The sequence below is a fragment of the Podarcis muralis genome, chromosome 10, assembly GCF_964188315.1.
Source record: "Podarcis muralis chromosome 10, rPodMur119.hap1.1, whole genome shotgun sequence".
Lineage (NCBI taxonomy): Eukaryota > Metazoa > Chordata > Lepidosauria > Squamata > Lacertidae > Podarcis > Podarcis muralis.
The window spans coordinates 65,836,073-65,851,871 of record NC_135664.1 but is presented as its reverse complement, the minus strand read 5'-3'; the positions used below and the strand labels follow the sequence as shown (position 1 = coordinate 65,851,871).

The following is a 15,799-nucleotide window of genomic DNA, read 5'->3' as shown; positions in this document are numbered from 1 at the left end:
ATTCTGTTTTTCTGCTTCTGGAAAGTGTTGAATTGCAGAACAGCAGTCAGATTTAGCTGGTGTAGGTCGCTGTTTGAGGGCAAGAGGCATGAGCTGAAAGTCTCTTGGATCTCATGTCAGATACGAGTTCTCTGACATGTTGTCATATGTCAGCCTCCATGTCCCCCTCTGCCCCAACCAGCAGTATGGAGGCAGCAATTCTATCCTGACTTGCAAAGCTATTGTAAGGATCAGTGTCTGAGCATACATTTTGAGCTTTCAGCACTTAGGAAGGGATCATCTTAATTATTTATTGTTGTCTTGTTGTAGGCCTGGGCTTTTTGCAAGTACCGACAATCAGCAGAGTACTGTCCTGCTCATTGGGGCTTAAAGAAGCCCTTCCATGATGCTTTGATGCCCCAACAATCAGCTGATTGGCTCACCTGGTGTCATTGTGACTTCGGTTAGTTAACAGGTGGCCAGTCCCATTCACCTTGGCTTGTAGGAAGTGGGATGATAAGGATCTGGCCTGCTTGCTGCGTCCAGTTCCCCACTTCTGTTGTAGGGCAACAATTCAGTCTCCTGTTGCACCGTAAAATATCACCATGCTGTAGCGCTGAGAGCGAGGATGAGGAACCTGCAGTCGTCCCAGTGTTGGACTCCAACACCCATCACCCCCACATTTGCTTTTTGCAACAGGAAGGTGGGATGGGGATATTTTTGACTAATAAATAAATATGGGCTGCCCAGCCACTCTGTGACATCACAGAAGCCAAGCCAATGGCAGGCAGGTGAATTGTTGATCCCTTCTCCTGCCTAGCCGCATTTGTGCCATCAACGCAAATCAGCCACTCCCCTGCTGTATCCCAAAGCGGTGAAGATTTTGTTCTGACATCAGGTGGCACTGTCTTTCTGCCATTAATTTATGTGCAGATGTACGGCTTTATTGCTTAAAGTGTTTTCGTTCGTCTTTCGTGCAGAAGTATTTATTTCAATTCTTACCTGAACGATTAACGAGGGCAGTTTTTCAGTGCCAGAAGATGCAGCTTCTTCGATATGGCAGCACTGTGCATTTCTGCCTCTCCGCTCCCATTCACTAATAATATCAAGTAATAAAAATGAGGAATTTAAGAAAGAATCCTCCATTATAGCAAAGATTTTCCCTTTGTGAGAGGGAGGGAGGGAGGGAGGGAGGGAGGGAGGGAGGGAGGGAGGGAGGGAGGGAGATTCTCTCATGGTTTGAAGCTTCCAGAGACAGGCTGTGGTTTTTAAGGTTTCAGATTTTTTTTCTGCCCTGGATTCAAAGCATACTAAAGGCTGTCTCTTAAAGTTCAAAGGCCTGCAAGGTTATGTCTTCGTCTACACAGAATTGTTTCAACTGAGGGAAAAGATTCCGACATTAGCTGCAAGATTTCTTCTTCTTTTAAGTGCCCCTTCTTTTCTTATTTTTTTTTTTAAAAATGGGGAAAGCGGGGAGAAAAGCTTTTAAAAGAAAAAAGAGATGTGCCACCATTAACAAGCTGAAAATGAAGCCGCTTAGATCAAACGATGCTTGGAGCTGCATGTAACATGAACTAGATATGCGCGTCAACCCTTCCTGAATCGAAAAATCAGGAGGTAAGTCACATAGGAGTTTCTAATGCCGTGGTGAAGGCCAGGTTTCCCCAACCAAGTGCCCTCCAGATATTTGTTGGACAGCAGCTCCCATCGCCCCTGCCCAATGGCCACACTGGCAGGGGCTGATGGGAGTTGGAGTCTAGCAACATCTGCAGAGCACCAGATGGAGACAAGCCAAAGTAGAGAATGAAATGCTATATTTCCATCTAAATCTGTGGTTCTCAACCTGTGGGTGCCCAGATGTTGTTGGACAACAACCCCATCATCCCTGAGCTCTGGCCTTGCTAGCTAGGGGTGATGGGAGTTGTAGTTCACCAACATATGGGGACCCACAGGTTGAGAAAGGCTGATCTAGATCTTCAGGTCTCCTTCTGGTGTTAGACTTTAACAGTATGCTCTAGTAAGAAATCCCTGTCAATGACTGTGATATACACACAAAGAGAGGCTGAGGCACTGTTAGTGGGCAGTTCCCAAGACCGGATGGATGGGAGAGTTCCTGCTCTTGAGGGGCTAGCACTCCCTCTGAAGGAGCAGGTATGTAACTTGGAGGTACTCCTGGACCCATTTCTGTTGCTTGAGGCCTCAGTGGCCTCAATGGTGTGAAGTGCCTTCTGTCAGCTTTGGTTGGTGGCCCAGCTAGGCCCCTATCTAGACAGGATTAGCCTAACATCTGCGGCCTGTACTCTTGTAACCTGTAGGCTGTTGTTGTTGTTTAGTCGTGTCCGACTCTTTGTGACCCCAGGCCCTCCTCTCTTCCACTGCCTCCCACAGTTTGGTCAAACTCATGTTAGTAGCTTCAAGAACACTGTCCAACCATCTCTTCCTCTGTCGTCCCCTTCCCCCCTCAATCTTTCCCAACATCAGGGTCTTTTCCAGGGAGTCTTCTCTTCTCATGAGGTGGCCAAAGTATGGGAGCCTCAGCTTCAGAATCTGTCCTTCCAGTGAGCACTCAGGGCTGATTTCCTTCAGAATGGACAGGTTTGATCTTCCTGCAGCCCATGGAACTCTTGAGAGTCTCCTCCAGCACCATAATTCAAAGGTGCTGTAGGCTAGATTACTGCATTGTGTTACATATGGGGCTGCTTCTGAAGAGGGTTTGGAAACTTCAGCTGGTGCATGATTCAGTGGCCTGGTTGCACACTGGGGCAAGATGAGTTGAGCATATGTTGCCAATTCTGGCCCAATTGCACTGGCTGCCAATTACTTTCTGGACCCAATTCAAAGTGCTGGTGCTGAACTATTCAGTCTTACATGGCTCAGGACTTCAATACCTTATGGATTTCCTCTCCCCATACGAACTGACCTGGATCCTGAAGTTATCACCCGACGCCCTTCTAGGTGTCCCCCGTTCCCAAGAGGTTCGGAGGGTGACAACACAAGAAGGAGCCTTTTCTGTGGTGGCTCCCCATCTGTGAAATGCTCTTCCCAGAGAGGCTCGCTTGGTGCCATCACTACATGCCTTTAGGTGCCAGGCAAAAAACATTCCTCTTTAGCCAGGCCTTTTGGCCATTAAACAATCTGTAGATGTGAGTGGAATGTTATTGTGATTTGTTCTGTGATTGATTTTATCATTATGCTATGTATATTGTGTTTTTAATGTTGTACACCACCCTGGTATCTTCAGATAAAGGGTGGTATATAAATTGATATGATATGATATGATTATTCGGGTAATAATATATCACACATACTACTTAGGTCCTTCACTCTTGGTCTGTGACCAGGAACACCATCCCTCTCTTCCATTAGGCAGTGGGAAAGGGACTGTCACTCTGCACGTGCTCAGTGGTGTTCTTTGTGGTTCATAGAATCATAGACCTGGAAAGGACCTTCAAGGTCAACAAGAACAACCTCCTGCCCCTGCTCAAAACCCACTGCTATGACATCCCTGATAGGTGGCGATCTCACATCTGCTTTAAAATCTGTTAATGGATAGTCCACCACTGTTTGAGACAGTCTTTTCCATAGCCAACCAGTTTATGCCATCAGGAGGGTTTCCCCCTCAAATGTTTAGTCTAAATCCTTCCTCCCCCTGATAATTTGCACCCATTGTTTCAGGCCCCCGCCCTTTGGAGCGACTGAAAATCAATGTGGTCCTTAAAATATGTGAATATTATGGGATGCCGCCAAGGGCTGGGTACAGAGCACAGCAATGGGATCCATTGCTGAGCCTGACGCAAATGGAGCCCCGCCTTCTGACCAATAGAGCTCAAGCATTCAAATGAGCTGGCGTCGATGAGGATGTTAACATTCTGCCTTGGGCTCATGGTCATCCGGACTCCTGCCAATGGTCTCCTAAGGATGCTAATGAGACACGACTGATGGAAGGCGACTGATTTAAGCCATTGGGAACCACAACTCTTTGGCTCAACGTCTGAGCTTCCTCCTAGCAACCAGCTAGGCTTCTTCTCCTCTCTCCTTATTATCTGCTATGGCATTTGAAATCTAATGGAGGCCTGTTCTGCTGGGGGTGGGAGATGGCGAGGGAGGGAGGGAGGGAGGGAATAACAAGGCAACTTTGCTGGCCACTCTGAATGCTTCTGTGTTCTTCAAGTTTCTCGGGGGTCTTGCCAGCCCGCGATAAATGTCAGCGTGGCAGAAGTGAATCTGATAGAGTTTGCCCTTTCGTTCCGCGCCCGTAACCCACAGTGCTTTGCCATAGAAGCTGATGAGCCATAAACTTCCCATTCATTATGCATTCAGTCCTGACAGTTCAGGAACCCGCTGAAAGCAGCGATTGTCCTATACGAGAAAAGAAATGTACATTAAAATTCCTCAAATACCTCCCCCCCACCCTTAACAGCTATTAGGCATTTAAAATTGTTTAATATAAGTGGCTTATTTCACAGAGAGCAAGGGTGGGGGGTGTGGAAGCAGATTCCAGCAATTTTGTCCTTGATATTCTCCTGCCCCCCTCCCCACATCTACGTGTAGCACTTTAGTCAAAATTTACATAATAATGGATAAGGAAGTGTTGTGGCACACGGAACCGGCATGCATTAGTCCTTTGCCGCTTTCCCAAAAGGCTTGAGAATGCAGCAGATTCAATCTAGGTCAAAGGGGGGTGGGAGGTAGAAAAGAGACCTCAATTTACGAGACAGAGAGGGTGTGTATAGCGAGCGCTTGTATTCGCAAGGGTATGAGGATGACAGAGTGAAGCTTCTTTGAAGGCGCTCCCTCGCGCAACGAAAGGCTGACAGGAAACAGCAAGTTCTGGCCAATTAACAGAAAATGCAGACATAACCAGAATGCAGAGCAAAATGGGAGTGCCGCAAGTTTAGGCGTCGGCTCCTACGAACTTGAGGTTCCCTCCTGCTGTTTGCCGTTGTGCAGAGGAGAAGGTGCTTGCTCACAATTGGGAAGGGCCGTAGCTCAGAGGTAGCGATTCTGCTTTGCAGGCAGAAGGCCTCAGGTTCAAATCCCGGTGCCCGCAGGTAGGGCAGGGGTAGACAGTGCCGACCTGGGTGGGACAAGGCTTCAGCTTCCTATGTTCCCAACTCAGTGTGTGTGCTGCCAAATACAGCAGTCCTTTCCAAGGGTATCAGGACAAAAGGAATGAGGAGGTGGAAGGGGAACCTAAACAGTTTTATTAACAAATAAACGAGTGGCGCTGTGGTTTTAAACCACAGAGCCTAGGACTTGCCAATCAGAAGGTCGGCGGTTCGGATCCCCGCAACGGGTTGAGCTCCCGTTGCTCGGTCCCTGCTCCTGCCAACCTAGCAGTTCGAAAGCACATCAAAGTGCAAGTAGATAAATAGGTACCGCTCTGGCGGGAAGGTAAACGGTGTTGCCGTGCGCTGCTCTGGTTCGCCAGAAGCGGCTTAGTCATGCTGGCCACATGACCCGGAAGCTGTACGCCGGCTCCCTCGGCCAATAAAGCAAGATGAGTGCCGCAGCCCCAGAGTCGGTCGCGACTGGACCTAAAGGTCTGGGGTCCCTTTACCTTTTTAAACAGCAGGCATACAAAGCATAACATAAAACATACCCGACAGGGGCTACCCAATCTCCCCTTCAGCTGCCTGGAGCCCCAGGTAGAGCAGCAGGAGAAAGACCCCGACTGTCAGTCTCCCAGCATCAGGTTTTTTGATCTGGGCAGAAGCTGTCCTGGCCCCTCCCACCTATGGCTTTTATAGCGTGCCTTGATGTAATCAAATGCACTGGGCATTACTCATGATTAGCCCAGGACCCTGAGATGGAACTAATACAGAGCGGCTGAGAGTGTCCCACTACCTGCAGCCGGGCATCCAGCCAGGCCTTGCAACACAGAAGAACCCAAGAAACTCCCGACAGGTGTGTGAAACACGAGAATCAAACTGGGGGTGTTAAAGGGAAAGGGACATGCCGCATAACTCCTCGAAATACAATTGTCTTCCGCATTTCCATTACAGTGTGGAAAGAGGAAGAGGTAAGGCACTTTGAGTAGAAGCTGAGTCCCAAATTTGGAAGGATCTGTCCATGTCAGTGCCTCCCAGTTTATCATTTTCCCAGTCTTAAATTCGGTTCTCTGCATTTCTGCGGCAATTTGTGAGTTTTGTGTTCTTTAAAAAAATCTTATGAATAATTCTTCGGCGTTTTAGTGCAAATTTCGCCAAATAAACACATTTTTGCAAGCATTTCCCCCCCAATGTAATGCATTTTTTGCATGCTGTTTTCACTAATATATGCATTTTAATGTACACTTTCTCCTAATATGTTCGCTTTTGTCAACATTGGTTGCATCACAAAATTCAGATAAGTGCGAATTTTGAAGGATGGCTGTGTTTCAGTTCTTCTGTTGTTTAAGAAAGTGCAAATTTGATAACTTTCACTGTAAATGAGAACTGAGTTGTCTTTCTCCTCCATCCCCAGCCATGAAGTAGCGTAACACCAGAAAGCTAGAAGGGACCATTTTTGCACAGTCCCTAGCTCAGGTGTAGTGAACCTGTGGCCCTCCAGAGGTAGCTGGACCCCAGCTCCTGTCTCCCCTGGCCACTGACTATTCTGGCAGGGTCTGATGGGAGTCCCAGGGCATCTGGAGGGCTGCAAGTTCCACAACCCTGAACCGATTCTTGGGCTGAGGTATTGTTTAGGATTGTTGTTTTTTGCTGGGGGTAGAGTTGCTGATGTTGGGGTTTCTTGTATCTTTATTTTAGATTTTGTTGTGATTTGTGTGGAAATTATTCAGTTTGGTTTTGTATTTTTTAAATGTTTAATTTATTGCTCATGACTACTTTTGTTATGATGTAGTCATGTACCCCCCCCCCCATGTTGTAAGGCAACCAGAGCATGGTTTGAACTGTGGAAAGGTGTCAGATAAAATTATGCACGTCTGATTCAGCATAATGCGGCTTCCAATGTTTCTATATTTCTCTGGTGGCTATTTCCTTCAAAGCACTCAAGAGACCTCCAGCTACAATCTAATAATCTCCTAACTATTAGCTCCCAAGATCCACTCATTTCTAGGCCATTAACCAGGAACAAGATGGTGGACTGGAAGAGACATTGGCCTGATGCAATGGGTTCTGCTAATGTAACTGTCTTAACAATTTCCAAACTTGCATCTATACATATAAATTATCAATGCAAATTTGATGCAAACCTGTGTCTCCTTCTTAATACTGTATCTTATCTTTTAGTCTGTCAGTGGCATCTACAAGGGCTTTGAAATCATAAGGTGTGGTTTCCCATCAGGCTTGAACATGGATCTCTGTTTTTAGGGCATGAGTTTTCAAACTTTCTACCCCTTAGGCTCACTTGAGATGGCTGAAAATTACTCTACCTAGTGGCAGGTAGAGGCATAGTTTGGCATAATTACAAGCAATTGCTGATATCATATTCTACTGATATCTAATCCTCCTTTGGGAATTGTTAAATCCTTTGCCCCAGAGTTGTCCTTGTGGCAAGGAGCTCCAGCGATCAGCCTTCCTTGAGTTAAAACATTTTTTGCCCTGGAGGTATTATGACTCAACCTCCCCATGTTCAGCAGGATTGCTGATCTATAGGCTCTAAATGGAGAAAACCTTTTCTCTGCTATTTTCCCCTTCCCACCTCCACATGCCTGTCAAAGTACTTTTACGGCCTAGGACCCTTGTACCTACGGGACCGCCTCTCCTGGTATGTCCCACGGAGGACCTTACGGTCTTCAAACAAAAACATCTTGGAGGTCCCGGGCCACAGGGAGGTTAGGCTGGCCTCAACCAGAGCCAGGACTTTTTCGGCCATGGCCCTGATCTGGTGGAACATTCTGTCACAAGAGACTAGGGCCCTGCGGGACTTGACATCTTTCCACAGGGCCTGCAAGACAGAGCTGTTCCACCAGGCCTTTGGCCAAGGCACAGTCTGACCCCCTCCTTTGGTAATCTTCACAGAACTCTAGCCCAATGGTTGCCATTAATTTGATTTTGAATTGATTTTAAAATGAATTGATTTTAGAATGCTGTATTACTTTTATTGTTGTTAGCCGCTCTAAGCCCAGTTTTGGCTTGGGAGGGTGGGATATAAATAAATTATTAGTATCAGTATTAGTATTCTATAATTTTGTCTGCTGTTCTCCTTTCACATTCCACTTTTACCTTATTCCCCACTCCCAGAGACAACTTCCACTCCCTTCCTTCCTTCCTTCCTTCCTCCCTCCCTCCCTCCCTCTCTTTTTTACATTCCTTTCTTCCTCCTGTAATAGCTTTCTTGTCTTACTCACATCCTTTCTGTTCTCTGTTTAATTATAATGAAGATAATCAGTGCTTCTTTTTCCTTAAAAAAATGTTTAGGGGTACTCCCATTTTCCTACTCATATTGAAATACTGCCCCTCGATGAGGCCAAATTAGAGTCACAAAATGTTTAGGGGTATGTGTTCCACTGCGTTGTCCCCCCAGAAAAAAACCACTGATGATAATAATAAATACTAACCTTTTGATTGCTCTCTAACTTCCCATTGCCCTCTTTCTGCCTGCCCACAAACCTCTCTGTCTTCCATCAACCTTTACTCAGCATGCAGGACCTTTCTGATGTGGGCACTGGCCCAGTCCCAAAATTATGGCATGGTTAGGGGGCCAGGCTGGCCGATGAGGTTGTGGGTCCAGGCCCACCATTTGAGAAACACTGTCCTAGAATTCAAACACCATGCACAAGTCTCTGCTAATTGCGACCCAATTTATTTCATAAACCTGTTTCCCCAGGAAGCCATTTCCCTGAGCATACTCCTAAATTAAACGTCCCAAATATTACTCTCCGTGGATCCTGTGTAAAAGAAAGAAAGAAAAAGGCTGTTCTTTTTATACCTGAATTCCTTATTTAGCAATTGAAAGATGAGGTCTTGGGGGAAGGCAGCGGAGGCCGCTGCCAGGTTCCCTGCTTTGCATCTCGGATTCAGCTCGCAGCCTGCAAGACGAGCTTGCGGTTTTCGGCGAGGTTGCATCGATCGCTCCCCTTGCAGCTGTCCCGACTGGCTTGTGCTTGGCAAACGTCTTCATGTGTCAACAGCTGTGTGGCATGAGATTTCCACCCCACCCACCCCCCATAAATGCTGACCCCCTTCCGTCATAAGGGTGGCATCTAAAATGGCGCAGGAGGTGCGGAAAGGTGCATAATATCTGGACCCAAGCCCTGTTTTGACTTGAAAACTTGCTCAGATTCAGTCGCTTTGACAAGCTGCCAACACGCCTCACTTGAGATTCCAGGCTTGTGTGAAGCCAGCACCTGCTCTGCTTGCAAATGTGGATGCGAAGGGGAATTTCATTCACAGAAAGGAATGCAGGGAGGGAGAGAGCGCACACACGCAGAACTTCACTCATTTACCCTTCCAGGGCCATCCATTCCTTGATCTGTCAGCCCCTTAGAATTCAAAGGCAGCCTTTAAAGGAATTTTCAATTCATAACATGATGACTCTGTTGCTGTCCTGAATGTGAATGTATCTTGAATTGAATTTGTCGACTGGGATTCTGGTTGGGGTTTTTTTTTGGGGGGGGGTTGCTAAAAGAATAGGGAGAGCTCAATCATCAGATAATCATTAGAACCTTTCTTCTTTTTCTTCTTTTTTGGAGGAGTTTATTAGGCTAGAAGCAAAAAGCGGCTTCTGTACACTTTTCCTTTGAAAGTTGTCAGTAGCCTTTGAAGATTCACAGCGATAAGATCTTGTTACTCCTATCCCGTGTTGTCAAGGTTTCAATGCCAGAAGCAGGTTTTGGCACGCATGTGTGTGTGTGTGTGTGTGTGTGTGTGTGTGTTGTTCACAACTTAGGAGAGCCCCAAAGTCATTCAGGGGGGCTGAAAATGACAGGTGTTGAAAGATTGGACTGCAAATTTTGCAGCTGCTGATGCTTATAACTTGACAGAGCTCGTTGCACTAAAAAGCTTCCCCTACCACCACCACCCCCTTTTCCCTTAGACCTTGTTCATATCATTCATCACTTGGTTATTGTCATGCACTGCCAGGGATCAAACTGGTAACGCAGGGCCCTGCGCACAGCTGCTGTGCTGTGTGCTGAGACCTCATGGTCACAGCATGGAGTATTTCCCTAGACCAGAGAAGGGCACCTTCCTTTTTCTGCCAAGGGCCACATTCCATCAAGGGTAATCTTTGGCTGGACCATAAAGAAGGCTGATCGCCGACGAATTGATGCTTCTGAATTAAGGTGCTGGAGGAGACTCTTGAGAGTCCCATGGACTGCAAGAAGATCAAACCTGTCCATTCTGAAGGAAAGCAGCCCTGAGTGCTCACTGGAAGGATGGATCCTGAAGCTGAGGCTCCAAGACTTTGGCCACCTCATGAGAAGAGAAGACTCTCTGGAAAAGAGAGTTGGGAAAGATGGAGGGTGCAAGGAGAAGGGGACGACAGAAGACGAGATGGTTGGACAGTGTTCTCGAAGCTGCCAACATGAGTTTCACCAAACTGCGGGAGGCAGGAGTGCCTGGCGTGCTCTGGTCCATGGGGTCACGAAGAGTCGGACACGACTAAACAACAACAACAAAATGCAGTGGGTGGGGCTGATGGACCACCTCATTTCTCCCTCTTTGCTACCCCTTCTCTCTTTGTTACCCCCTCTCCACCTTCACAGCAGAGATCTGAACTGATCTCTTGCAAAGGGCTTCCACCTGCACTCTCCTTCCATCGTTCCATCTGCTTTCTTTCTCCTTCCCCCTGCCCAAAAAGATCATTTTCCTTTGTGACCAGAGTCCCCCTACCCCATGTGAAATTTGACCAAAGCGAGCATTAAATGAGGCTGAGGAGTACAGCTTTCCTTCTCCTGCTCAAGGAACAGGATAATTCCCAGGTTCTGGGGTGACCCAGGCTGGCCATCAAGTCTCTTCTCCTGGTTGGGCTAGAGAAGAATCTTCCTGCTCAAGTTGGGACTTTGCTTGGAAACATGAATCCTTCATGGCTCCGACTTGTTCTCCAGTTCTGATCTCCCTGCTCTTGGCACGCGGATCAGCTCAGTTTCTGGTTCCTTGCTCTTATTGGGAAACATGGCAGTTGTTGTTGTTAGCCCACCATCCTTCCAAGATGGTGGACATGGTTCTCCCTCTCTCCATTTTATCCTCACAACAACCCTGTGAGGTAGGTTAAGCTCAGAGACTTATGACCTGCCTAAGGTTGCCCATTGAGCTATAATAATAATAATAATAATAATAATAATAATAATAATAATAATAATAATAATAATTTATTTATACCCTGCCCATCTGGCTGGGCTTCCCCAGCCACTCTGGGCGGCTTCCAACGAAATATTAAAATACAGTGATGCATCAAACATTAAAAGCTTCCCTAAACAGGGCTGCCTTCAGATGTCTTCTAAAAGTCTGGTAGTTCTTCTTCTCTTTGACATCTGGTGGGAGGGCGTTCCACAGGGCGGGTGCCACTACCAAGAAGGCCCTCTGCCTGGTTCCCTGTAACCTCACTTCTCTCAGTGAGGGAACCACCAGAAGGCCCTCAGCACTGGATCTCAAGTGTCCTCAGCTTCATGGCTGAGTGGGAATTTGGACCCTAACCACTGCGCCAAACTCAAAACTGCTTTACATGTGCATTTTTAACACCGTGTCAAGTCATGGCTGACTTGAGTGAACAGGTTGTCGGCAGTTCAGACATCTTTTTTTTTATTTTTAAAGGAAGCCCAGATAAGCTTCTTTTAATAGTTTAACTAAGGGTGCCCATTATCCAAGAGCTCTCTCTCTAGTATGTATGTGTGTGGGTGTTTGTGAAGTACAGCTTTTTATCAGAGATCTAGAGGAATTGAATCTCCGTGTGTTACAGTACAGGCTGACCTCATCTGCACCTCCTAGAATAAATGTGCAGCCTAGATCTTGGGACTCCACCTAGTTTTCTGCTGCCTGAATATTCTGACACGGCCCCAAGCTCACAATGCATCGAAAAATAGTTTTGAACAGTGTGTTTTCAGAGAAATTACATTTTTTATAAAAACATGTATTCAAATATGTGGTTAAATCCTGCCTTCCATGTGAATTTTTTTTTTTTTTTTTTTTTTAAGAAATGCAAACTATTATGGAATCAGGACAGAACAGACTTGCAAGTAAACACATCTGAAAATGACATTTGCCTATCCCTAAAAATAGATGAGCTATATTTAGCCATTCATATTTATAGTATAGCTCATTTATGAATTTTCCACTCTCCGAGATACTGTTTTGTATAACCTTCCATCATAGTCGTGGTGGTTGATTTGGTTAGGAAATGGAACTGGGGCATCTGCTTGGTGTTTGTGGTATCGCTTGAGTTTATTTTATTTTATTTTATTATTTTTTAAACAATCTTTATTAAACATATTTCACAAAATTATATAACAATATACTATATTACAATTTGTATCTCATCCCATACAGCAAAAAAATTAAAAATACAAGAATTTTTTAAAAGACCTAAAATAGGCTTCCGATTGTTCTCAAAAAAACTAAATTAAACTGGTTATATTTTACACAGTATCTTATTATTATATTATTTTCTTGAGTCATTGGGGGGGTGGAGAAAAGAAAAAAGAGAGATTAAATAGAAACATTAAATTTACATATATTATCTAAACATTGCAAGACTCATTCAAGATCTGCCAGGAGGTTTTTGCTGTCACAGTAATTTTTCAGATATTCCTTGAATATAATCCATTCTTGGTTTACTTTTTGCATCGAATACCCTCTTACCCTCCCTGTCATTTTTGCCATTTGCAGATATTCTAACAGTTTAACTTGCCATTCTGATTTTGTAGGTGTAATTTCATTTTTCCAATATGTTGCAATTAAAATTCTGGCTGTGGATGCCGCAAAATTGAGTCAATTTTAAAGGATGAGAAGCGAGGAGGAGGAACACAAGCTTGCCTCTGCAAACTTTGGCCTGTTGCATTCACACATTGCACTTTAGGGTGGACAGGTACTCTCAGAAATTTGCCTGTTAAATTGTGGGTGAACATATCAGTCGACACAGCGATTCTTCAAACAGCTCTTGTTTATTCACAGGCCAGAACAGAACTGAACTGAAGGGTTCAGCCAGCCTGCTTATATAGAGCTCCACTAGAACGCAACAGTAACCATTTTTGGTAACTACCCAATCACTGAACGTCACTTTCAATCCCTTATTTGCATATGTGGACCTGAGTGAAAACTATCTACAGTATCCCCCTGCTGGCCCAGGGGGAGAACTTCAGTACATGACATTACCCAGAATGAGGATGTGGCCCTTAGCTGAAAGGGGTTTCCTGAGCCCCATTATCATTGCTTTAAGCACACCATAAACAAAGGTTTGCATGCACAGGGTATGTGCCTGTATATATATATAAAGGGCTTTTTTTTCAGCCGGAACTCGCTGAAACGGAGTTCCGGCACCTCTCAGGTGAGCGCCATTGTCATTATAAGAGAACAAAGGAGGTGTTTGTGGTGAGTTCCAGCACCTCTTTTTTCAAGAAAAAGAGCACTGTATGTACACACACAGGTATGTAGGAAGCTGACACTCCCCAGGATCTGGTTAAATACAGTGGTACCTCAGGATGCGAACGGGATCCGTTCCGGAGCCCCGTTTGCATCCAGAAGCAAACATAAGTAGCGGTGGCACATCTGCGCATGCGCACGCCGCTTTTTACCGCTCCCACGCATGTGCGTGATGTCATTTTGAGCGTCGGCGCATGCGCGAGCGGTGAAACCCAGAAGTAACGTGCTCCGTTACTTCCGGGTTGCTGCGGAGCACAACTCGAACGCGCTCAGCATGAAGCATATTCAACCTGAGGTATGACTAGTTATCTGACCATTCAGAAACAAGATTTAGAGTCTGGTGCCAAGAGTCTTCTCACATGTACCCATCAGTATAAATTTGTCATTCGTGTAAAATGGGAAAGATTGATATCGGAGAGAGAGAGAAGGCTCTTAAGAGGCAGAGAGAGAGAGAGAGAGATAGCAAACCTCCATTCAGAAGGTACAATCTTTGACTGATTTAATGATCCTTTACTGATGCTGATAATGATTCTTAAAGGGCTGAAATAATTGCCAAATGGTCTCTCTTGTCAACTGTGAAAATTTAAGGGTGAGTCTGTTTGCATCCGTTACTTAGAGGCCTTCCTCCTGACAGCTCCCCGACAACGTTCCCTGTTCAGCACAACTGCAATGCCAGCGCTCAGCACGTTTCCAGGGCGCTATGATGCATTTGCGTGTATTACAGTGGCAGAAACATGGCTGTTGCTGTTGGCATTAGGAAGACGCAGTCGGTAGCTGCTTTCTTTATTGCAGACCTTTCCTGGGTAAATTGCAGGGGGGAAACGGTTCCAGCATGGGAGGGGCAATGGCTGAGTTGGGGCCCACAGGAAAGGTAGAATCATAAAATTGTAGCGTTGGAAGGGGACCTGAGGGTCATCTAGTCCAACCCACTGCAATGCAGGAATCTCAACTAGAGTGTACATGGCGGCTGGCCATTCAACCTGTACTTAAAAACCTCCAAAGAAGGAGAGTCTGTCACTTCTCATGGGAGTCTGTTTCAGAGTTGAACAGCTCTTACTGTTGGAAAGGTAGCTGTGAGATAAATTGGGACTAGGTAAAGGACCCCTGGACGGTTAAGTCCAGTCAAAGGTGACTATGGGGTTTTGGCACTCAGCTCGCTTTCAGGCCAAGGGAGCCAGCGTTTGTCCACAGACAGCTTTCCAGGTCATGTGGCCAGCAGGACTAAACCGCTTCTGGTGCAACGGAACATTGTCTGTGATGGAAACAAGAGCACATGGAAATGCCATTTACGTTCCTGCTGCAGTGGTACCTATTTATCTACTTGCAATGGCGTGCTTTCAGGAGTTCACCCCGGCGTGGGGATTCAAACCGCCAACGCAAGAGGCTCAGTGGTTTAGACCCCAACACCACCCATATACCCATAAGATGGGACTACACGTTACAAGGAAAACTGAGGGTTATCTGTGATGTGTTTCAAGCAAACATGGAAACATTTAACCCTTCCCCTGGGCATCAATTCTTCCCTGCAGATCCCACTGTCTATTAGGAACATAGAAAATTGCCTTAAACCAGGGGTCAGCAACCTTTTCCAGCCGTGCGCCAGTCCACTGTCCCTCAGACCATGTGGTGGGCTGGACTATATTTTTTTTTGGGGGGGGGGGGGGAATGAACGAATTCCTATGCCCCACAAATAACCTAGAGATGCATTTTAAATAAAAGGACACATGTAAAAACACGCTGATTCCTGGACCATCTGTGGGCCGGATTGAGAAGGCGATTGGGCCACATCCAGCCCACAGGCCTTAGGTTGCCTAAAAAGGTAAAGGTAAAGGGACCCCTGACCGTTAAGTCCAGTTGTTGATGACTCTGGGGTTGCGGTGCTCATCTCGCTTTATTGGCCGAGGGAGCCGGCATACAGCTTGCAGGTCATGTGGCCAGCATGACTAAGCCGCTTCTGGCGAACCAGAGCAGTGCACAGAAACGCTGTTTACCTTCCTGCCAGAGCAGTACCTATTTATCTACTTGCACTTTGTGCTTTCGAACTGCTAGGTTGGCAGGAGCTGGGACCGAGCAACGGGAGCTCACCCCGTTGTGGGGATTCAAACCGCCGACCTTCTGATCGGCAAACCCTAGGCTCTGTGGTTTAACCCACATTTAGGTTGCCTACCCCTGCCTTAAACCAAGATGAGGCTTCAGATGAGATTCAGATGAGGCTTCAGATGAGCTCGCAAACTTGTCCCACTTCTCAGCTTCTTGGCACCTTCTTGAACAGTAAGGGGTGAGGATCTTCACTGGGG

The 15,799-nt window shown here is 46.2% G+C and overlaps 1 protein-coding gene across 27 annotated transcripts in view; it reads left to right on the top strand.

Moving 5' to 3' along the window:
- CELF2 (CUGBP Elav-like family member 2) overlaps positions 1–15,799 on the top strand; it is a 538,053-nt gene that overhangs the window by 380,914 nt on the left and 141,340 nt on the right. The window lies entirely within an intron of this gene.